The sequence below is a fragment of the Canis lupus genome, chromosome 29 (assembly GCF_048164855.1).
Source record: "Canis lupus baileyi chromosome 29, mCanLup2.hap1, whole genome shotgun sequence".
Classification (NCBI taxonomy): Eukaryota; Metazoa; Chordata; class Mammalia; order Carnivora; family Canidae; genus Canis; species Canis lupus.
Genome location: NC_132866.1, coordinates 9,089,161 through 9,103,429, shown reverse-complemented (window position 1 = coordinate 9,103,429; position 14,269 = coordinate 9,089,161).

Below are 14,269 nucleotides of genomic sequence, written 5' to 3'. Positions count from 1 at the left end.
AAAAAAGACTTTCAGAATTGTAATAATTGCCCTTGAGGGATTAATGGGAAGAAACTAAGATGTTCAGGCACACAGATATGCTCCCACCTGAAAGATGAAGGAAGGAGCTTTGGAATAGAAAGATGAAGCTGAAGTGGGATTGGGGAAAAGTTTATGGAATCAGGGAGGATGAAATGACAAAATGGAGTTACTCTTTGAAGTCCATGGAAATGGTCCATTCAGAACAAGGGAAGGGACCATGAACTATGTTATGTGGTAGAAGGTTAATTCATATAACATATGAACCTGAGAGATGACACTGTCTAAAATAGAACATAGAGGGATCCCTGAGTGGCGCAGCAGTTTGGCGCCTGCCTTTGGCCCAGGGCACGATCCTGGAGACCCGGGATCGAATCCCACATCAGGCTCCCGGTGCATGGAGCCTGCTTCTCCCTCTGCCTATGTCTCTGCCTCTCTCTCTCTCTGTGACTATCATGAATAAATAAAAATTAAAAAAAAAATAGAACATAGAATGTGCAAATGAATTTTGAAAAAAAATCTAAATGACAGGCTTGGCTTAACATCCGACTTCTACCTGAATCTCTTTTTGTTCTCTGTGCAGATTTGTGCATGCACACATGTGCACACCTGCTTATAGAAGGCAGAGAATACGTGCTCTCCAGGTAGGAGGTCCAGAGACATGAATAGGGGCCACTCCAGTCCATTCCTGTTTCTGCAGGTCTCCCAGGAAGGCAGGGGGAATATTATTGCCCTAGCAGCACTGGGACAAAGGGAAATGGGTGTTTTCTCTTCCTTATTTTGGGCAGTGTTTAACAACTTTTATTCTTATGGCTTTTGTGCTTTATTTTCCATGAGAAAGGGTAACCGAGAGTAGTGGGGCCTTGGCTTTTGAACATCTTGCACAACGTGCCCATTTCATCATCGGGGGCTGGTACAGAGATATATTCTAACCTGAAGACAGGTGGATAAGTTGGCTTCTTAGCGAGTCGCTTCTTGTTCAGAGATCTCCAGATATTAAATCTGCGTGTTCTGTGATGAATGCAGTGTGGCCAGCAAGCCCTGGCCAAATGCCCTGAGAGAGGACACCTAAATGCACACCCTGACGCTTGGAGTGTTAGCTCACAAGTTTGTGATGACAGATGGCTTAAACACTCTGGACACATCCTGAGGCAAAGGAAACCAGAGAGGGACTGGTATAGTAAGGCTGCAAAACAGACACCTGGGAGGGATACCTGTTCCAGGCACATGCCAATGGGAAAATAATCAGGAGTGAGATGGGCAGGTACCAATGCAGCAGGAGAACAGCCAGGCTAGAGACCAGAAGCCCAAGGCTCTTTGGCAGGACCAAGAGTGAATTCTGAGATGGAGCTGCCCAGGCATGGAGTAGGCTAGGGAGAGGGTGAGGAAGAAGGTCCTGAAAGGCAGCAAGGCAAAGGGGAATCTAGAACATCTGCTGTTTCGGCCCCAGAAGAACACGTAGAAAAGAAAGAGGAGACTGACCGGGAAGAGGGTAGAAAAGATTACAGCTTCACAGCATGGAAAAATAGGTACAAGGTGACGGAGCTGAGGTGATAGAGGGGAGTTGGGCAATCGTTGGCAGCATGAACAGGAAGCTGCCCCCTGATTCCTCTGCAACCTCTACCATAGACATTGCCACACAAAGGGCAGTAAGATAATCTGCCCCTTGTACCAGGGCTTCTGAGGCATGGTGGGGGGCTGTGGTGGATACTCATTAATAGACAGTTTTTTCACTCCTTCTTCCGGAACACACTAATTGCCAATGACCCTTGTGCTGAGTAGAAGCTTTGAGAGCTGCCCCTTCCCCCCAAAATGGCCCTCCTGTCACATGTGTCCCCCAGCTAAATTGTATGCAGGACAAGCAGCTCTCTGCCCCTGTGGGAAGCAGCCCTTCCTCAGAAGCCCTTTCAGAGGCAGAGTGACTGGTAGGAGGAGTGGGGTCCACATCTGCTGATTGATCTCCCTGAAGCTGTGTTGTCTCCTCTGTGAAATGGAGGAAAGGAGAGAAAGGATGGGGCATGAACTTCGCTGGGGGTCTTGCTAGTTCTGGGACCCTGTGACTTGGGGCAATTTTCCCTGAAGCAGTGGTGGTTTCCAAGTGGAGCAGTGAAGGAGGCCTGGAAACTTGCGTGCTCCTGCTCTTTGCTTCCAAGGCCAATCCATCGGCCTCTTTAATTTCCATTTCTCAGCCAAAATGATACAAAAATTTAGCAAAGCTAGAAAAGGAAAGAGAAGTAAAGCAAACCTTTGAGCAACCTGATGTTTAAGAAGCCCAGCTCCAGTTATAAGATAAACAAGTAGCAAGGGTGAGGGGCCCAGCACGGCCACTTACAGTCAGTCACCACGGCAGTGTGGTGTATAAGCTGTTTGGTGAGTAGACCCTAGAAGTTGTTCGGTGAGTAGACCCTAGGAGTTCTTATCACAAGAAAAAAACACATTCTTTCTTCTTCTTTCTGTTTTTGCATCTGTATGAGAGGCTGGATAGGCACTAAATAAGTTTAGTCATCATTGACACATAAGTCACGTTATGCTATATATACCTTAAACTTACAGGTACCATATGTCTGATATCACAACCAAAACTGGAAAAAAGTCTGATTTCCCCCACCCCAAATTGCTAGGAAATGGTATGGATTCCTTTAAGTATCCAACTTCCTCAGCTGCAGTACAAATAGGGTTCCATTTATGCAATGTTTCTCATAATGTTCGAAGAGCAGGTTTGTTGGGTAAAGAAAAATGTAATTAAGATTCTTCCTGAGGCTGCTTTGTGACTCATAAATTCTTTAAGAATAGTAAGGGGCCTGTGTATGATGGGAAGCCATTCATTTCATTTTTTTAAATTTATTTATTTATTCATGAGAGACACAGAGAGAGAGAGAGAGAGAGGCAAAGACACAGGCAGAGGGAGAAGCAGACTCCATGCAGGGAGCCTGATGTGGGGCTCGATCCCGGGACTCCAGGATCACGCCCTGGGCCAAAGGCAGGTGCCAAACCGCTGAGCCACCCAGGGATCCCTCATTTCATTATTTTATAATTTACTTTAAAATTGTACTCGTCCCTTAGAAATTTGCTAGTATAAGTGATACATTAAATAAGCATAACCCATGATGTCATCAAAACACAAGTTTACTTTGTGGCTTTCTCCCTTAAAAGTTTACTCAGCGGAGATCTCTTCCCCTATTCCAGTAAGAAAACTTGGGCTGGACCTTCTTTAGAAACAGAGTGCTATGGTCGCTCTGAATCACAAACCAGTTTTTGGGCTGGTGGCTGGGCATCAGCAAAGGCCTGGGCATTAACCTTAGGGTCTTGGAACAAGAGTCACACCCACCACTGGGTAAGCCGGCTGGGCTGGGCAGGAAGCAGGTCCAGCAAGACCTGCCTCTATGAGCTTCAGTGGTGGGTGGGCTGGAAGACCAGGATCAGTCCAGTGTCAGTTAACCACTCGGGGAGTGCCTAGGACCATTGAAGGAGGCAGGAGGACCCTTGAAGGATGGTGGGTGCGGGCCTTCTCATCAGCACTGGTGAATAAGAGGCTGGTGGCAGGGGGTGATTAGGAAAAATTATCACGAAATTTCTTCCATATCAATATTATGGGACAATCTATCACCATTGCATGTGCTAAAGATACAAATATATTCTCCTTTAAAAAAAAAAAAGATTTATTTATTTATTTTAGAGAGAGCACATGCGTGGGTGCATGCATGAGCAGGGGGAGGGGCAGGAGAGGGAAAGGGAATCTCAAGCAGACCCCACGCTGAGCGCAGAGCCCAATGTGGGGCTCGATCCCACCATCCTAAGATCATGACCTGAGCCAAAACCAAGAGTCAGATGCTTAACTGATTGAATCACCCAGGCGCCTCTACAACTGTATTATCCTTCCTAAAGCATTTATTTGGAAGATGTATTTTACACAAATGTAAGATAAAAGATGGAGATATATTTTGCTCTTTTATTTATTTTTTAAGATTTTATTTATTTATTTGACACACAGAGAGAGAGAACAAGTAGGCGGAGTGGCAGGCAGAAGGAGAGGGAGAAGCAGGCTCCCTGACACGGGGCTCTACCCCAGAACCCTGGGATCATGTCCCAAGCCAAAGGCAGATGCTTAACTGACTGAGACACTCGGGCACCCTTATTTTGCTATTTTAAATAAAATAAAACATTTCATCTTTTTTTAAAAAATACATTTTCTTCCATTACAAAATTGCAAATGATCTGGAAATTAAATTTTGATCACTTATTGGAGCAATTTGTTGACGGAGTGTTTTTGGGTATCTTTTTGGTTTGTTGTTTTGTTTTTGAGGCCACTGTTTTAAATCCGGCCACAAATGATAACTCAGGACCCAAATTATACCTCCTTTTAACTTACTTTGGCTGCCATCCTGTCAGTACATCAGAATTTTCTAAAGTGGTTTGTGATCAGATGCTTATAAGATCTGGGACTCGTCTCCCAGGAATGTCAAGGATCTTCTTGACGGCATCCACAGGGCCCGGCTGAAGCCCTAAATCGCTCTGTGAAATCTGGGTAGATCCCTTGGATCTGTGGAACCAGCTTCTGCAGAGCCCCCTGGCACATACCACCCACCAGCCACAGTACGGGCCATCTGTGCACTGTCCGTGATTTCATTTTTACTTTTTAAATGAAAAATATTTGTTCAAATAATAGTTCAGAAACGACCAGTGATTTTTCTATTTCTAAAGCTGGTAGGTACTGTAGATGAAGATTTGAATTTGTTAATGTCTAGGCACTGCCAGGTACCACCTCATAAATCTTTTACTATTATAGATCTAACTCTTATCTGTTCCCCAGATCCAAGCTTAGAAATGTCTTTGATTTCACTGAAGTCTGTTTTCATAAAGCCATTTGCCTCCTGAGGTCTCCAGCACCCGTCCCTAGTGCCAGCTCTGATTTGAGGTCTCTAAGGGGCCACCTGGTTTTCATGAGTTATTTTCCAGTGACCTTCCTCCCCAGCTGGATTGTAAGCTCCTTCTGGCGGGGATCGTTTTCTTTTACCTAGTAGCTTTCCAGGCCCCTGGCACAGTGCGTTGGGCATGACCATGTTCTCTAAATATGTGTGTGCCTCCGTGCATCCCAACACACACACACACACACGCTGTCATTTCTCGTTCTGTTGTGTGTCTTTATAAAACTCATCTCTCACCACTCTCCACCTCAAAACCCTACCAGGTCTTCCCATTTCCCTATTGAATTACATACAGATTCCTCTAGGAGCTATTTAAGATCATCACCTTGCAACCCAAACCACTTTTCTGCTATTCTCAGATGAATCTGCTGTGGCGCCATTCTGAACTTCCTCCTGGCCATGCTCAGAGCCGCTCTCTGGGTGTGCCCCCAAATCATCTGGGAAGTTTGAACAGAAAAATCTCCAGGCCCAACACACCAAAGTCAGTGTTTCAGAATCTCGGGGTTGGGGTGGTGGAGGATTCTTCTACATGACCCAGCACAGCTTTGTGACCCTGATCTTAGAACGAGGCCTGAGGGGCCCTGGCAGCTTGGCCCTGCATGTGGCTCTATTGAGAAACAAAACAGAAATTCGGCCCCTACCCTCTGTATGTTTCTGTGGTTCCATGAAGACAGCTTCCAGTAGGACCTGGAAGAGAAACAGCTATGGTTTCCCCATCCCCAGGGAGGACCCTCCTCATCTTGGGCCACAGGACAATGGGAAGCAAGGCAATTTCCAGGTCAACCAGGAAGCCAACTTGGAGAAATCTGGCTCTTATCTCTACTTTTATATAGCAGCTTTCTTTACAGTTTGCTATGGACTGGCAGTGCATTATTGAAGAGTGGCGAGGTGACAAGCCACCAGAAGTCTATAAGGAGGCAGCAGATGGACGGGGAAGGCCCTTGACTAGGGGACCAGGAGACTGGGTTCCAGACCCAGGAAGTTTGGGCAAGACACATCACCTTCTGGGGCTCAATTTCCTCCTTGGAAAATAAGGAGCATGGATAAGGTGACCTCTAAATTCTCTTTTTGTATTGGGAAGCTATCTTAGAATCTTCTAGATCCTTCTAGAAATCAGGTTTTTCTAATCAGTCTATTTTGCTGATTCTGACATGAATGTGTTTTGTTCTGTTTTTAACATTTCTCAGACCATGAATCATCTCCACCAGAGAGACACATTTTTAAAAATTTAAATTCAATTAATTAACAGTGTATTATTAATTTCAGAGGTAGAGTATAGTGATTCATCAGTTGCATGTAACACCCAGCGTGCTCATTACATCACGTGCCCTCCTTAATTCCTGTCACCCAGTATCCCATCCCCCCAGCACCCCTCAGTTTGTTTCCTAGAGTCAGGAGCCTCTTTATGGTTTGTCTCCCTCTCTGATTTTGTTGAGACACACTTTTAATGTGTCTTATCCTTCTTCCTCCCTCAACATGGTTACTTAATCCAATGGCAAGACTGATATATAACCCACAACATGCTGTGATTGAGGACATTCTGTGTATTTTATTTGGAGGATGCACATAAAAAAGTGGCTTTTTTTCCCTTCTCCATAGTTTCTGAGGAGTGAAGAGACAATTCTATAGAATTCTTGGGGGAATAACAATGTTAGAAGAGGAACTACCTTTCCTGGAGTCTTATTAGCCCTAGTAGGGCTTGAACACATCACCTGGGCTGCTTGCTTGTGAGGACGGGGAAGGGAGTAGGAGATCCACATGTGGGGCCTTTTGTGTGACATGAGCTTCTTGCACTTCTGTCTACATAGAAAAGTGAAAGTCTTCCAGGAGTTTGGGTTTGCTAGAAAATAGGATACGATGGAGGATTTTAATCAAGTCAAAGTCAAAATTCCTATCAGGTAAGAACTGAAAGGCAGCAGCTCCCTGTCTCTGGGCTGCAGAGGCCACATGCTGGGTGGCCCGCAGCAGTTCCAAGGGCCACCCAGCGAGAGGAGCTGCTCTGCTGGAGCTGCTGCTGGTGGGGAGGAGGGCAGTGCAGGAGCACAACCACCCCTTCATCCTCTTTGTCACACCCATGGCACCTCTGCGATGTGGGAATATGGTTTGAAAGTCACTGTCCTTCACCTAGGTAATCTGTCCATGAGGCCATTTGGGAGACACTTTTTTTTCAGGCCTTGGGAACAAGAAAAGTAATGCCTCCAAGAACAACAGATGGGTAAAATCTTAGGCTGATCTTGCTTGCGTCTTTGCGTGAGTGCTAGGAAGCACAGAGCTGCCGTTCCAATTGCACTCTAACAACTACGATCCTCTAGTGGAGGGCCTTATGGTATTTCTGATTTGATTTGTAATTTTACCCTGGCTTTGTTTTCCTAGCCTACCATTAGTTTTCCATGTATATGGTCTTGAACATTTCTTTCTTTGCTGTTGCTTTGTATGTGGTTTTAAAAATTACGTGTAATTGTTTTGGAGCAAGGGCCCAGCCCAACATAGCGTGTGAGCAAGAGGAGACCCAGGGTGAGGGTGGCGACCCTGGCGGCCATCAGGGAGAAAAGTCTTCATGGAAGGAAGCAAGACAGATTAACCCAGGTTTCTGAAACATGGTTGGGCGATGACAGAGAAGGAGAGAGAACTCGAATAAGTCTCTCCTGGTTGAATGAGAAAGCTTTAAAGCCTTTCCCATGCCCTGGCACTTTTGGCATAAGGAAAGGGTTGAACCTTGGCACATCTCCCAATCTGGACCTCCTCTGCAGAGCCCAAGCCACTCTGAGAGTGACCCCAGAGGTGAGGGAGGGCTCAGCTGCTCCACCCCAGCCTTGGGTAAGGGCAGCTCCTCCCACAGGGCAGTGCTCTCTGGCCCGGTGCCAGTTGCCTGCAGGTGGCTAAAGTCTCAGCCTGATCTAAACTACCTTTTACTATCATGGAAAAAAAAAAAGCATTCACCCAATTACATCCAATGAAATGGTGGGTCAGGCATCTCCTGGGGGATACTGCCCATGCCCACATGTGCACACACACACACACACACACACACACTCACCTTGGCTCTCTGGGCTTCATGTTGTAATAAGGAAGAAGGAAATGTGAATGAAACATTTCTTACTCAAGGAACTAGCTTGAGAGTCAGAGACAGCTTTGTGGAGGCCATCAATCGTGGTTTCCTTCTTCACTGGGCGCACATAAGAAGTCCATTATGGCTGTGCTGCTCTTAAGCTCTGGTGACACCAGTGGCACTTTTGTTTCTTTGGTTTGGCTGAGTGTTGCATGCTTGTCATTACCCCATACGTATTTAAAACTCTTCCTTTGTTCCAATTTCCTTGGAGTTATAGTATTTGTTGTGGTTTTCAACACTACCTGTCAAGGCCATGACGAAGACTGACGTGGTGGTTGTTGATGAATAAAGCAGTGGAATTGAACCATTGCCTCAAACCTGATGTGAACCAGTTCTCCGGAGTGGAAGGGGCTTGGCTATGGCTTCCTTGTCTCCAGGGGCCACAGGTGCCACCTGAGCTCACTTAGGACTACAGCCAATGTGGGCAACAGATGATCCCCTTTGTGAATAAAATCTTTCCTTCTGGGTGGAGGGGGTCCTTTTGGCTGCTCCCTTTGGCCTACTTCACTTGCAGTTTAGTGTCACTGCCTCTTTCCTCAAGAGTTGGAATGAGGGCAGTACAGAGGCAGTCTCCAAGCCTGGAGGGCAGGTGGTGTAGGGGCCTGATGGGCACCCCACTAGACTCCCCTCATGTTGACCTCCTGTCCCGGGGCAAAGAGAAGTGTGAAGATCTGCAGCACTGGGGATGGTCAGGCTGGGTTTGAATCTAGATCCTTCACCACCAGCGTCACCCCCTCCTGTGAGCCAACCCTGCTTTCTTCCTTATTTCCTTTTCCCTCCTCTGCCCCTGGTGTTGCTTCACTGGCTTGATATGCTCACACTCCTTGTCAAAGGTGAGAGAGGGAGATGGGCAGAATGTTCTGGATTCTGAGGGGAGATGCCTACATCCCACCATCTCACCCAGGATGCTGGTGGAAGTGAGTTCCAGCTGTCAAGGCTCTGGGATAAGAAGAACCAGGACTGTCTCAGGACAGCTGGACATGTGGTCCCTACTCAGGGGCTCAGCTGTGGAGCTTGGCCTTTATGTGGCGTGTACTAGGATTACCCCTGAAGGCTTCAGCAGAACAATGGGATCCATCCTGTGTTTTTCAGAGTTCACTGTCACTGCTGGATGGGATCAGATTGAAAGGGGGCAGAAGGGCTGTGGGACCGGGCTAGGCTTGAGTTGGGGAGCTGGCCCGGGGACTGTACAGTGGGCTGAGGATCCCTCACCAGCCCGGTGAATCTGAACTTATCTCACTCCTGTCTCCTTGTGGCTAAATGTCCATTAGTTTATGAAATGTTAGTGATGAAAATTGGGTTTTAAAACCACTTTTGGGGTGCCTGGGTGGCTCAGTCAGTTGAGTGTCTGACTCCTGGTTTTGGCTCAGGTGGCGATCTCAGGGTCATGGTATCCAGCCATGTCGGACCCAATGCTCAGTGGGGAGTCTACTGGAGATTCTCTCTCTCCCTCTCCCTCTGCCCGCACTCTCTCAAATAAATCTTAAAAAAATAATTTAAAAAAGCATTTTCAAAATGGATGAAAGATCTAAATGTGAGACAAGAATCTATCAAAATCCTAGAGAACGACACAGGCAACACCCTTTTTGAACTTGGCAACAGCAACCTCTTGCAAGATACATCCATGAAGGCAAGGGAAACAAAATAAAAAATGAACTATTGGGACTTCATCAAGATAACAAGCTTCTGCACAGCAAAAGAAACAGTCAACAAAACTAAAAGACAACCTACAGAACGGGAGAAGATATTTGCAAATGACCTATCAGATCAAGGGCTAGTATCCAAGATCTATAAAGCACTTATTAAACTCAGCAGCAGAGAAACAAACAATCCAATCATGAAATGGGCAAAAGACATGAAGAGAAATCTCACAGAGGAAGACATAGACATGGCCAACATGCATATGAGAAAATGCTCCGCATCACTTGCCATCAGGGAAATACAAATCAAAACCACAATGAGATACCACCTCACACCAGTGAGAATGGGGCAAATTAACAAGGCAGGAAACCACAAATGTTGTAGAGGATGCGGAGAAAAGGGAACCCTCTTGCACTGTTGGTGGGAATGGGAACTGGTGCTGCCACTCTGGAAACTGTGTGGAGGTTCCTCAAAGAGTTAAAAATAGATCTGCCCTACGACCCAGCAATTGCACTGTTGGGATTTACCCCAAAGATGCAGATGCAATGAAACGCCGGGACACCTGCACCCCGATGTTTCTAGCAGCAATGGCCACAATAGCCAAACTGTGGAAGGAGCCTCGGTGTCCATCGACAGATGATGGATAAAGAAGCTGTGGTCTATGTATCCAATGGAATATTCCTCAGCCATTAGAAATGACAAATACCCACCATTTGCTTCAATGTAGATGGACCTGGAGGGTATTATGCTGAGTGAAGTAAGTCAGTCGGAGAAGGACAAAAATTATATGGTCTCATTCATTTGGGAAATATAAAAAATAGTGAAAGGGATTAAAGGGGAAAGGAGAGAAAATGAGTGGGAAAAATTAGAGAGGGAGACAGAACATGAGAGACTCCTAACTCTGGGAAATGAACAAGGGGGAGAGGTGGGCGGGGGGGGGGGTGACTGGGTGATGGGCACTGAGGGGAGCACTTGACGGGATGAGCACTGGGTGTTATGCTATATGTTGGCAAATTGAATTCCAATAAAAACATATACAAAAAAAAAAGCATTTTCACTTACCAAATAAAAGATGACAGCATTGTATTAATCCCAAAATAAATTTTTTTGAAAATCCATGGGTTCATAACAACAAATGTTTGGAAACAACAGGCCCATCACCTGCCTGGAGTGTGGCATCCAGCAGAGCCTTTCAGTTCTCAGACCCTCTTCCCAGTGATCTTCCTTTATCCTCCACGGCCGTGACCGGAACCTTAGGAGCTTCCAGAACCTCAGCCTGATGCTGCCAGAGCCCAGTCCTGGCACAGAGTCCCTACCCTCTCCTGTCCTTAGTGCCTGCACACGGATGGTGACTCTTGCCTCTGCCCCCACTTCACCTGTAGCCTGTCAGCACGTCCATGACCTTTACCCTCTAGCCCCCTGGAACCACAGATAGTTTTCTCCACCTTACCCCTGGCCTGGGACCCTCTGATTTGTGGCCCAATCTCAGTCACCTGGGCTGCTTGTTAGACCTTCAGTTCACCTTTCCCAGGGCACCTCTCCTATCCCCTCCAGGCTTAAATCAACTGAACATGTGTGTTAGGCTTTTGTACAAGTGGAGATGGCCAGCAGGTAGCCAGAGCCCGGGGAAGCAGGGCTCGGGTAGAGAATCAGGGTCAAAGGTGCAAAGCCAGGGGGATAGATGGAGTCCGTCAGGAGGAGGAAGAGCAGAGGGCTGGGGTGGAGCCCAGGAAAACACCCATCGTCCCCAGTGCCCCCCCTTCCTCCTGAGTTCCCTGTCTCAAATCTCCTTTAATTGGTGGCCCAATGACTCAAAGTGGAGCTGGACATTCTGGGCTCCCCTACTTTCTCTGCCCTGCTCCCTTGGCATCCAGCTGGACCCCGGCTTACTGCCCTGACTTCAGTTATTACCTCCCCTCCTACCCCTCAAAATCTTCCCCACTGCCATTGGCCCTGCTGCATTTCTGCCATGCAGGAACATGCTTTACTGCCTCCATGCCCCCGGATGGGGATGTGAGCCAGGCATGTAGGGGTGCTCCCTGAGGTTGTTTGGTGCGGCTGTCCTGTGGGCGAGGCTTGGGGTTACCCAGAGGGCTTGTTAAAGCATGGATTTCTGGGGCCTACTCAGCAGCCCAAGATGTTACAGTTCTGATAAGTTCTCGGCTGATGCTGATGCTGTGGGTTTGGGAACCTCACTTGGAGAACGAGTGTGGTTCAGTACATCAAATGTCTGGATGAACCTAAGCGAGTATTTAAGATGTGTACTTGTCCGTCCGGAGGGAACTAGGTGCTCCCTCCCTCAGGGCTTCATGCAGCAATTAGGATGCCCTAGGATGCATTTGCTCTCAGTGACTCCTACTACTTTCCCAATCATTTCTAACCCTGCAGTTGTTTTTATGGATGCTTGGTGAAAATCCCACCACCAGGACTGGTACAGTTGATTTTTAGACTCAAGGACAAGTCTGATTTGGGGTGCACTTAGTCATGTTTGGTTTAGCCAGCATGTTCAGTCTTTCTAGACTCTTGAGCATATTGGTGGTATCTTTGGTTTCTGTTCACCCTGATTTCTATGTCTTTTGCCAGTCCTGGGGGAAATGTGTTGTAGGAGACGAGGGTAATGGACTGTCTTATGGTTTAGGACATCCTCTGAGTAGACATTGACCCACCGTTGGCCCCTTTGGATCATAAGACTTCTTCTAAAATAACTAAACTTCAGTCTCTTAATGTAGCAAAACAACCATCAGATACTATCCTCCCGAAACAACTGGAACACAAATAATTATGAAGTAAACCACACTGGCTGTGGCCCAAGTTCACCCATGCTCTGGCTGGAGGTGGCCTACCTAAGAGTCTCCAGTATGTTTTCCCTAGCGGGGGCAGCGTGTCTGGGAATTGGGGGTGCAGTCATGACCACAAGCCTTCAGAGGTGCCCAGAATAGTTCTTTATGCAGAGACTTCCAAGAAGGGGCAATGACAGGCTCCTTTATCTTGTTAGGAGTTTCTTTTGGATGCCATCCAGTTTCCTTGTTCTTATTCTTTGCTCATCAAACTATCGGTATATAATTTGGTCTTTCAAGCAGACTAATTCTCGAGCCAAAGTATACTCCTATTGTAAATGAATGACTTGGCCCCCTGGCTTACCAATTAGTGTCTGGTGAGTATAATTAGTGTAACTGGATTTCCTAGAACCTGATCACCCTGGGGTGAATTGAACTTGAAAAGGCTAACATTCCATGATGCTGTCATTTCATGGGATGGTGCCCTCACCGTCCCCCTGCTTCCTTCATTTTGTCAATGGACCTTCGCCCCCAGAGACTCCCTGCTCCTTGGAGAGGCAGCCCACTGGGCTTCACTAACCTTCTGTGACTCAGTGGGAAAGAGTTGTAAATAACACTGGGGAGGATGGGGATGGTTGGGGAAGGAGATCTGGCCCTGAGGTGTCTGAGTGTGGGTGTCCGCATGAAGGGGAAGGCAGGCAGCAGAGAGAGATTGAAAATCAGACAGTTCTGATTTCCTTTTGTTTCTCCATTCTGTTGTGAGCCAACCCTGGATTGTAGCTGGCTGTGTGGCTTCCAATTGTATTGGTCTAGATCTGGTGTTGTCCTTAAAAATACTCTCGCTTCACCCTTTTGGGGACAGGTCACTTAGCGTCTTTCATAGGGCATATGTCAAAGAATCCGGCACCTGTTCTGAGGACCTCAGAGCCTATTTTCTTTCTCTACCCATTCTTTTGAGTATTTCTGAGTATCAAGATGTCCTTTGGTGGATGGCACTCAAACCCAAAACCCACTCAAGCCCACCATTTGACTGGAAATACAGTCTCCTAGGGGCAGGGTGGGGAAGGCATTGGGATTTAGTGGAAAAATACCAGGGATTGGAGTCAGACTTACAGATCAAACTCTGGCTCTGCCACTTTCTAGCTGTGTGATTTTTGAGTAAGTTACTTACTCTCTCTGAGCTCCAGATTCCTCTGAAGCCATTATTGAGCTAATGTGATTTATGGGGCAGCTCATCCAAAGTAGTTCTCCTTACCACCGATACTCTATTCTATTACCTCACTCACTTCGTTCATAATTCTTCTGCAATCTGAAATGCTTCTCCCTACTTATTTATTTCTTGTCTATTGTCTGTGTTTCCCTAGTTTATAAAGCCAATGAGGGCAGGGATCATGTCTACCTGGCTTTGGACTTTAGCCCCATTACCTAGAGCAGTGCCTGGCACATCGTAGGTGCTCAGCACATATTTGCTGAATAAAGATACGAATAAATAGCATTATCTTTAACATGTGGTTAGTACCCAGTTAATGTAGAACTCCTGGTCTCCTTCCAGATCTGCTCACACCCACTCAAGTCAATTCAGTCTGCAGATATTTCTTGAGGACCTACTACATGCTAAGCATCATTCTAGATTCTGGGGATACAGCAGTGAACAAAACAGACACACATCCCTGCGTTGCAGAGCTTGTATGGCAGTGGGAGCAGACAGGTGCAGGAGTAAAGACATAAAATATAAGGAGACCAGCTGATGAGAAGCAAGTGGAGCATGGTAAGCCAGGAAGGGCTTAGGGAGTGCTAAA